Here is an 11,257-nt window from a genome sequence, read left to right as displayed (position 1 = left end):
ATACATTTCTTGGTCTACCTTTGAAGTGTATACTGGGAGAATATATCTCCATCTTTCCTCTTGGACATATGATTCTGGCGGCGTTGCCAATCCAACTAATTTAAAATCATAATCATTCACAATAAGCTGAGAATCGTGATCAATATATAGGGTGGTGGAAGCTATATATATTATAAACGTTTTTTTTTCCAAATTCCAAATAATGTTAGTCTTAGGGAGGAATATCTTCTAGTGCATACAATTTTAGTTCTCATCTCTTATTGATTACAAGAATTCAGAAACTTTCGCCTGTTCTGAAAATTCGTCTTTATGTTTTAATATTTTATCCCATAAAATGGTACTGGACTTTATGGATTTATTGTGTGTTATACCAAAATTGCGTAAAGCATTTACCGCATATATTGAGGTCTACCTGTATGTGTGTATCTATGCTGAGTATTTAGTATATACTACGATAGAATTATGAAGTACATACATAGATAAAATTCTTGACCCTTTTGTTCATAATTACAGCCTGTGCTTATATGCATTGTTATCTCTCTCATGTGTGTATTGTTTTATTTATCACAACTAAGCCTTTTTTTATAAATTAATATGGATTTTAGTGTTCTTTTTTTTTTTTGATTTTTAAAATAATTATAAAGTGTGTACTTGACAATAATACGGTCTATGTTTTTTTTTTATTAAAACTTAAAAGAATTCATCAATCAGTTGATCTGAATTTATGATTACGATTAGTTCTACGTCCCAGCAAAAAAATTTGGAAGTCCTTCTCAAGTCACAACTTTAAAAGAACTTCCAAACTGAAACCCTCCCACACTGAAAAAACAGTGAACCCACCAGGAAGAAAACTTTCGGTTAATTTTAGAAAATTTTGAATACTTTTAGAAAATTTTAACAGTATTACAAACGCTGCCATAACGCCGATATAAGATAATTTATTTGAGATAATTAAGTTTTTTCACTTATTTAAGAAAATTTTGTAGTTTGAAGAAAAAAATTGGAGTTCAAAATTGCAAGAATGTCTTTAGTGACATACGAAGTTCATGATGGACGCATTTTTGGTAAAATTTACAAATTTAAAGAAATTCTGAACTATTTTGAGGAAGACACGAATTTAGTTAATCTTTATGCTTCATTATGTATATTTTTTCCTCGGGTTTAGTTAATTTAATAATTATTAGAGTAAAGGAAACGCAAATAATTATTAGAGTAAAGGAAACTTTCTCCAAACATAATAATTCTATGAACTAAAATAAAGTTGAATTGGCTTTAGTGAAATAGAGAATTCACTTTTTTTTTGAGTGCAAAGGTGTTCTTTAGTTTAACTGCACAGGAAGTTCATTTGAGTCATTGTTTTATAACTAGCTTTTTTCATATTTTTAATGGGAAATTTATTTTTTTTTGTTTCAAATAGGTTGAAAACAGATTAGAAATTAATATAATTGTACAAATTATTTAAATTTTGCCGAAAAAACATGCTAAAAATTACAAAATTTTTAAAAATTATTTATTTGTCAAAATATCACAAAATTTCTTAATTCACATACAAATTCAGTGCAGCGGCTGTTGAAATGGTGGACATCCGTGCTATGACGCATCTACGTCATTTTGGCACCACTTCCGTATCCAAAAAGAACATTTTCACTACTTTTTTGGCGATGCTTTTTTTTTGCTGGGGTGCTAACGAACTTTTAAACCGTTCTATGGACAAGACATCCTGTCTAAATATTCATATGTCAGTTAGGAACTTAACAGCTCAATATTTGTAATTTTCTCTCTTTAAATAATTGCCCCCATAGGTTAGGTTAGGTTATGTGGCAGCCCGATGTATCAGGCTCACTTAGACTACTCAGTCCATTGTGATACCACAGTGGTGAACTTCTCTCTTATCACTGAGTGCTGCCCGATTCCATGTTAAGCTCAATGACAAGGGACCTCCTTTTTATAGCCGAGTCCGAACGGCGTTCCACATTCCAGTGAAACCACTTAGAGAAGCTTTGAAATCCTCAGAAATGTCACCAGCATTACTGAGGTGGGACAATCCACCGCTGAAAAACTTTTTGGTGTTCGGTCGTAGCAGGAACCGAACCCACGACCTTGTGTATGCAAGGCGGGCATGCTAACCATTGCACCAAGGTGGCTCCCGTTGTCCCCATGGAGTTATATGTGTTCCATTGTTTTCAACAGTCCATCCAACTTTATTTGGAATATTGGTGTTTTTTTTTGGGGGGTTTTAATCATTTGCAATATTTCTCTTATATTGTATTTTGAAAGATGACAAAAATGTTTTCTTCGCCAAATCACGTCAATGTCAGAATGAATGACTCATTTGTCTGATGCTAAATATTCAATGGAATGATTGAAGCAGATATACACGTAAACGCCTTTCTTTTTTTTGAAAATGTATTCCTTATATAGAAAGTCAATAATAGATTTCTTGGGAATACGAGTACACTGAAAACAAAAACGTTAGCAGAAATTTCTTTGGTGCTGTTTGGAATGTACATTTTTTTGTAACGTTTTAATATACCCACCTCCATAGAATGGTGACGGGTGTATAATAAGTTTGTCAGGGAGAAATTCTAAGACGATGTAACGATGTCCGTCTATCTATCTGGCTGTCTGTTGTAATCACGCTACAGTCTTCAATAATGAAGCAAGCGTGCTGAAATTTTGCACAAACTCGTCTTTTGTCTGCAGGCAGATTAGGTTCGAAGATGGGCTATATCGGTCCAGGTTTTGATATAGTCCCCACACAGAAAAAAATATCACCAAAATATTTAAAAAGTTAATTGAAGTTGAAAATGTTTTCAATTAATAAATTAATTGATACAATTAACTTTTTAATCATGATAGAAACATTAAGTTAATTAAGTCAATGATTGAAAATTTTAAAATTTTTAATTAAAAAATTAATTGATACAATTAACTTTTTAATCAAATTCGGAAGACTAATTCAGTTAAAAACAAGTGCTGATTTTTTTTAATTAAAAATGTATTTCAAACAATCATTTGTTAATCCAAATAAGAACTCTAAGCCAATTCAGAAAGTAATTAAAAATAGTTACCTTTTTTTAATAATAAATTAATTGAGTTTTGCAATCAACATCAATTAAATTTTTAATTGAATCAATTAAAAAATTAATTGAAATTTGCTGAAAAAATCAATTAATTTTTTAATCAAGAATTTTCTCTATGCCCAATTAAAACTGTGATTGATACTATCATTTTCGTGATTTAAGACATTACAATTAAAAAATTAATTGGATCAATTAAAGGGTGATAGGTCAAAATTTGGTCAATATAAACTTGACGTATTTCTTTCAATTTTGCATTTAAAAAACCTGAACACCCCTCATTTTGAAGGTGTGTGTATGTAGAATATTGCTCCTATTTTGATTTTGGAATTCACTCTTCAGTTGTCAAAATGCCGTCCAAGCAAGAAGAGCAGCGTATCAAAATTTTGCTCGCGCATCGCGAAAATCCGAGCTACTCGCAAGCAAAGCTGGCAAAATCGCTAAAAGTTGCCAAATCAACCATTACAAATGTAATTAAAGTGTTTGCGGAACGTTTGTCGACAGTCAAGAAGTCTGGATCGGGGGGAAATCGAAAACCGGAAGCCGCTGAGACGGCAAAGAGAGTTGCCGGTAGTTTCAAGCGAAACCCTAACCTTTCTCTCCGAGATTCCGCAAATAAGCTGGGTGTATCGTCTACAACCGTGCATCGAGCCAAAAAACGAGCCGGACTATCGACTTAGAAGAAGGTAGTGACTCCAAATCGCGATGATAAACAAAATACGACGGCCAAAGCGCGATCCCGGAGGCTGTACACGACTATGCTGACGAAGTTTGACTGCGTGGTAATGGACGACGAAACCTACGTCAAAGCCGACTACAAGCAGCTTCCGGGACAGAAGTTTTATACGGCAAAAGGAAGGGGAAAGGTGGCAGATATTTTCAAGCACATAAAACTGTCGAAGTTCGCAAAGAAATATCTGGTTTGGCAAGCCATCTGTTCCTGTGGCTTGAAAAGCAGCATTTTCATAGCTTCCGGGACTGTCAACCAAGAAATTTACGTGAAAGAGTGTTTGAATAAACGTCTGCTGCCTTTCCTGAAGAAACACGGTTGTTCCGTACTGTTTTGGCCGGATTTGGCATCTTGCCATTACGGTAAAAAGGCCATGGAGTGGTACGACGCCAACAACGTACAGGTGGTTCCCAAGGACAAGAACCCTCCCAACACGCCAGAGCTCCGCCCAATTGAGAAATACTGGGCTATTGTCAAGCGGAACCTAAAGAAGACCAAAAAAACTGCTAAGGACGAGCAGCAGTTCAAGGCAAACTGGCTTTCTGCGGCGAAGAAGGTGGACAAGGTGGCTGTACAAAATCTGATGGCAGGTGTCAAGCGTGAGGCCCGGCAATTCGGATTTGGAAAAGCGAAAGCCTAACTGAATATTTTTCCTGAATTTTATACTAATTGAACTTGAAAAAGAAATTTAATTTGATTTTTTAAATAAACGATTTCACCGATTTACACGCGTTTTCCCTTGACCAAATTTTGACCGTATCACCCTTTAAATAGCTATTGTGAATGGAAGAAACATCACATTATCAATATTGCCAGATTGCATTATTTGTAGGATTTGTACTGATGATATCTTCTGGATAGAACACCAGTACAACGATATCCTGGATAGCTCATTCATCCAGTACAAAAAGAAAACAGTCCTATTATTAGGAGACTATTCAACGATACTCATTCATGCCCATAAAGTATTTCTAAAATATGCTATAAACAACAGTATTTAATAAAAGTGGAATGCAATCAAGACTTTCGTCATATAAAATGTCACATAATCAATCTTATTTGGCAATAATAAAGTGTAAGGAAATTTCATTATGTTCATTAAATGCCCGATTGGGATGTACACCAAAACTAGCAGGTTGTATTTTTCATATGCCTCAATAGATAACCAGATAGTTAGTAGTCATTACGTCTAAAATAATCAAATTGCAGTCCGGCTTTTTGCAGTTATTAATCGATGTTCAGTGATTGGATACAAAATAACTATAAGACAAAAAAAAAAAAAAAAAAAAAAACGAAATAAGCTTTTTGTTTTGTTCACATTTTGTTTTTGTCAATTTAGTAGTTTGTCAAGTAGATGAATATATTCCAAACTTGGTTGTAGTTCAAGTATCTTTTGAACAGGGTTGCCATCTTTTTTACTGTTATCGTTTGATTGATTATTCAACAGGGTATACGGCTCAGACTAAAGCCATTGAAGTTCCAAGAAGCGCAAGAACTCACCGCACAGTTCGACTGGAAAGAGCCAAACAATTGCAGGAACTGAATTTGGTTTTATCCAAATTGAGTAGTGAATAAACAAAACAAGTATATACGGCCGTAAGTTCGGCCAGGCCGAAGCTTATGTACCCTCTTCTAAACGTACCAAGAGGCTCCAAAACCAAATCTCGAATCGGTTTATATGGGTGCTATATATGATTATGGACTGATATGAATAACTCCTGGCATGGTTGTTAAATATCATATCAACCAGATCGGATGAATTTTGCTTCTCCAAAAGTCACCGGACGTCAAATCTGGGGATCGGTTTATATGGGGGTTATATATAATTATGGACTGATATGAACCAATTCCTGCATGGTTGTTGGATACCATATACTAATATCACGTACCAAATTTCAAACGAATCAGATGAATTTTGCTCTTCCAAGGGGCTCCGGAGGTCAAATCCGGGGATCGGTTTATATGGGGACTATATATAATTATGGACCGATGTGGACCAATTTTTGCATGGTTGTTAAAGTCCATATACTAACACCATGTACCAAATTTCAGCCGGATCGGATGAAATTTGTTTCTCTTAGATGCTCCGAAAGCCAAATCGGGGGATCGGTTTATATTGGGGCTATATATAATTATGGACCGATGTGGACCAATTTTTGCATGGTTGTTAAAGATCATATACTAACATCATGTACCAAATTTCAGCCGGATCGGATGAAAATTGCTTCTCTTAGAGGGTCTGCAAGCCAAATTTGTGGGCCCGTTTATATGGGGGCTATACGTAAATGTGGACCGATGTGGCCCATTTGCAATACCATCCGACCTACATCATTAACAACTACTTGTGCCAAGATAGCTTATTTCGTTCGGAAGTTAGCGTGATTTCAACAGACGGACGGACGGACGGACATGCTCAGATCGACTCAGAATTTCACCACGACCCAGAATATATATACTTTATGGGATCTTAGATCAATATTTCGATGTGTTACAAACGGAATGACAAAGTTAATATACCCCCATCCTATGGTGGAGGGTATAATGATCTGGTTCACTTGCCAAACAGGTCAGATGAAACTTTACATCTTAAAATTTACACCAGAACTTCGCTATCCGCTCGTAGACATCGACCGGTGGGGGTCAAAATAAATACCGAATATTATCGATAAAGTTAGTCCTAAAGACTACAGACTTTAGAATCCCCTGGGCAGAAAAAACATTTCGGCCGCAGACCATGGACATTCCAAGAGCACTCAGCAACATTCATTGCAGTTGGCACGTATCAACAATTTTGGCGATATTTTTTCTGTGAACCAAGAATGGGAGCCACTGTGGTGCAATGGTTAGCATACCCGCCTTGCATACACAAGGTCATGGGTTCGAATCCTGCTTCGACCGAATATCAAAAAGTTTTTCAGCGGTGGATTATGCCACCTCAGTAATGCTGGTGACATTTCTGAGGGTTTCAAAGCTTCTCTAAGTGGTTTCACTGCAATGTAGAACGCCATTCGGACTCGGCTATAAAAAGGAGATCGCTAGTCATTGAGCTTAACATGGAATCGGGCAGCACTCAGTGATATGAGATAAGTTCACCAATGTGGTATCACAATGGACTGAATAGTCTAAGTGAGCCTGATACATCGGGCTGCCACCTAACCTAACCTAAGAATGGCTTATAAAGTAGAGATGTGCACGTGACACGAAATTGTCGTGACTCACGAAAATTTTCGTGACTCACGCTCATGACAACGCCGTGAGTGTGCATGAGCGTGAATCACGAAAATATTATCTTCGTTAGTGTGCGTGAGTAAAGATTTACGCTCACGAAAAAAAAAAATTCCGTTCACCAACATAAAACGCTTAAGAGTTAAATTCATTTACAATTTTAGTGATATCTTGGATGTGAAGAGTGTAACAGGTTGGCTGATAAGTCCCCGGTGTAACAAAGAAAAACTATTTTTTTTTGTCAAAATTCGTTTTTATTACTCAACATAGTTCCCTTCAAGACCGATACAACGATTATAACGACCTTCCAATTTTTTGATACCATTGTGGTAGTACTCCTTCGTTTTTGCCTCAAAATAGGCCTCAGTTTCGGCGATCACCTCTTCATTGCAGCCAATTTTTTTCCTGCGAGCATCCTTTTGAGATCTGAGAACAAGAAAAAGTCGCTGGGGGCCAGATCTGGAGATTACGGTGGGTGGGGAATCAATTCGAAGCCCAATTCATGAATTTTTGCCAACGTTCTCAATGACTTGTGACACGATGCGTTGTCTTGGTGGAACAACACTTTTTTCTTCTTCATACGGGGCCGTTTTGCCGCGATTTCGACCTTCAAACGCTCCAATAATGCCATATAATAGTCACTGTTGATGGTTTTTCCCTTCTCAAGATAATCGATAAAAATTATTCCATGAGCATCCATAAAAACAGGGGCCATTACTTTGCCAGCGGCCTTTTGAGTCTTTCCACGCTTCGGAGAATGTTCACCGGTCGCTGTCCACTCAGCCGACTGTCAATTGAACTCAGGAGTGTATTGATGTAGCCATGTTTCATCCATTGTCACATATCGACGGAAAAACTCGGATGTATTACGAGTTAACAGCTGCAAACACCGCTCCGAATCATCAACACGTTGTTGTTTTTAGTCAAATGTGAGCTCGCGCGGCACCCATTTTGCACAGAGCTTCCGCATATCCAAATATTGATGAATGATATGACCAACACGTTCCTTTGATATCTTTAAGGCCTCTGCTATCTCGATCAACTTCATTTTACGGTCATTCAAAATCATTTTGTTGATTTTTTTGATGTTTTCGTCGGTAACCACCTCTTTCGGGCGTCCATTGCGTTCACCGTCCTCCGTGCTCATTTCACCACGCTTGAATTTTGCATACCAATCAATTATTGTTGATTGTTGATTTCCCTGGGACTGAGTCCGGAAACTCATTATCAAGCCAAGTTTCCACCGTATTTTTTCCCTTCAGAAAACAGTATTTTATCGAAACACGAAATTCCTTTTTTTCGATTTTTTTTTTCACAATAACAAAAGTTGCTTCACAAAAGACGCTCTACCTCACAAACTAATTGACTTACAGACGTCAAATTTTGACACGAATCATTTGAAGGTTGGTACTACATATAAAAATAATATGCATTTAATACTAGCGACGCCATCTATGTGTCAGACCGGGGACTTATCAGCCAACCTGTTCATAACACCCTCGATTTTAATAATGATCATGTTTTCAGACACGTCGCTAAGGCAAATTACTCAAAAAATTGTTCGTGAGTCACTATATTTTTCGCGAGTCACGATATTTTTCGTGAGTCACGACATTTTTCGTGAGTCAACATTTTCGTGCGTGAGTACAAATTTTCTTTTCCTGAGTGTGCGTGAATCCTACCAAACAATATCGTGCGTGAGTAAGATGTTTCCGTCGTGAGTGTGCGTGAGCGTGAGTAAACTATTACTCACGTGCACATCTCTATTATAAAAGAGGTTTCTCGCTTCATTTTTACCGCACAATGGGTACCAAAGTTTCGTATCTAAATCTTTTGGAATTTTTCGCCTGGAGCATTATGGAGAATAAGGTTGACACTAAAAAATACCAAAGTGACGATCATCTGGCTTTGCCGAACGTTTGAAGGCCATAATTCGTACCCATGCCAAAAAATCTAAACTGATTTAAAATTTTATGTTATTTCTAACATTTTTTGTTTTTAGATATTTGTTATTTTTCTAATAAAGAAAATAATAATAAATTAATGTTTTTTCCTTTACAAAAATAAAAAAAAAAAATTACTTTGTTGCATTCTATATCAGCCACCCTATTAATTAATAATTCTTTATTACAAAGTATTTTTCCCCTTAATATTCCGGCTTTATACATTAGTCAATATTTTGAATTTATTTAATTTAAAATACTTTTGGAATAGTCACTCCTCTATTTGTCATCTACTCTATGAAACTTGGCAACACTTTTTTTTTTGCATTTTACCCTGAATGTGGAGACAAATCATGCACAGCTTCAAAGACAAGTGCAATGTTGGTAGAAACTTGTTTGAGAGTCAGTAGTCATTATGGTATAGTATGCGATCATCCCTCCCCTATGTCTGCCTTTGCGGGTGCACGTCCATCCTTCATTTTCACATTGTATTCGGGAAAATCTAGTAACGTTGAACTGACATTAGAAAGGTTGGACGTTGTGCATAGCTCTCCCATGAGGAGTTCAATATTGTCGTCACTAACAGCAGTATTGGGGACTGGCTGCCTATGACTTGGCTGTTGATGATGACGACTATAACAAAACAATAGCAACAAAACACCAAAAACTAAATAAAAACAAAAAAGGTACTTGCAACTAACTAACGCCGGACAAATTGCGAGGAGTCGCGTTCGTCGTTGTTATTTGAAATTGAAATTTAAAAACAACAACAGCAACAACAACAACGAAACTAATATACAATAACAAAATTGCAAACATCGATAGGCACAAATGTTTAACGCTTTCACTTGTTAGCCACGAAGAAAAGTTTTTTTTTGTTGTTGCTGTTGTCTATTTTCAGTTTGGGAGCTATTTTTATGTACAAGTTTTTGTATTTTTATTTATACACACACTCACACACAGGAGGAAATTTAATGTCGGGATAAGTGAAACAAACCCAAAAAAACTAGACATACTCATACGAGTATGTACTTGGTGAGTCTGGGTATGTGTATGTCCACATACACATACATATGTATGTATTTTGTAGAATGTTTATGAGGCAAAAGGAACCACGAAATCCAAAACAACAAATTTTGTTTAGGTTAAAATATATAAGTTTATCTTAATACAATTTTTTGTCATTTTTTTTTTAAATTCATTCTTTCTGTGATTTTAATACATTTTTTTATTGTATCAAACATTTATAACAAATAGAAAATGTTGGCATCCCTACTGTCAGCTGTTACTATAAATTCACAATAACAGATATTCCTATCATAGACCAAGAATATGTATAGACGTCTTAACAGGTTGGCTGATAAGTCCCCGGTCTGACACATAGATAGCGTCGCTAGTATTAAATGCATATTATTTTTATATAGTACCAACCTTCAAATGATTCGTGTCAAAATTTGACGTCTGTAAGTCAATTAGTTTGTGAGATAGAGCGTCTTTTGTGAAGCAACTTTTATTATTGTGAAAAAATGGAAAAAAAAGGAATTTCGCGTTTTGATAAAATACTGTTTTCTGAAGGGAAAAAAATACGGTGGAAGCAAAAACTTGGCTTGATAATGAGTTTCCGGACTCTGCCCCAGGGAAATGAACAATAATTGATTGGTATGCACAATTCAAGCGTGGTAAAATGAGCACGGACGACGGTAAACGCAGTGGACGCCCGAAGGAGGTGGTTACCGATCAAAACATCAAAAAAATCCACAAAATGATTTTGAATGACCGTAAAATGAAGTTGATCGAGATAGCAGAGGCCTTAAAGATATCAAAGGAATATATTGGTCATATCATTCATCAATATTTGGATATGCGGGAGCTCTGTGCAAAAAGGGTGCCGCGGGAGCTCACATTTGACCAAAAACAACAACGTGTTGATGATTCTGAGCGGTGTTTGCAGCTGTTAACTCGTAATACTCCCGAGTTTTTCCGTCGATATGTGAAAATGGATGAAACATGGCTCCATCACTACACTCCTGAGTCCAATCGACAGTCGGCTGAGTGGACAGCGACCGGTGAACCGTCTCCGAAGCGTGGAAAGACTCAATAGTCCGCTGGCAAAGTAATGGCCTCTGTTTTTTGGGATGCGCATGGAATAATTTTTATCGATTATCTTTAGAAGGGAAAAACCATCAACAGTGACTATTATATGGCGTTATTGGAGCGTTTGAAGGTCGAAATCGCGGCAAAACGGCCCCGTATGAAGAAGAAAAAACTGTTGTTCCACC

The sequence above is a fragment of the Haematobia irritans genome, chromosome 1 (genome assembly GCF_050003625.1).
Source record: "Haematobia irritans isolate KBUSLIRL chromosome 1, ASM5000362v1, whole genome shotgun sequence".
Taxonomy (NCBI): Eukaryota; Metazoa; Arthropoda; class Insecta; order Diptera; family Muscidae; genus Haematobia; species Haematobia irritans.
This window is presented reverse-complemented; position numbering follows the sequence as displayed.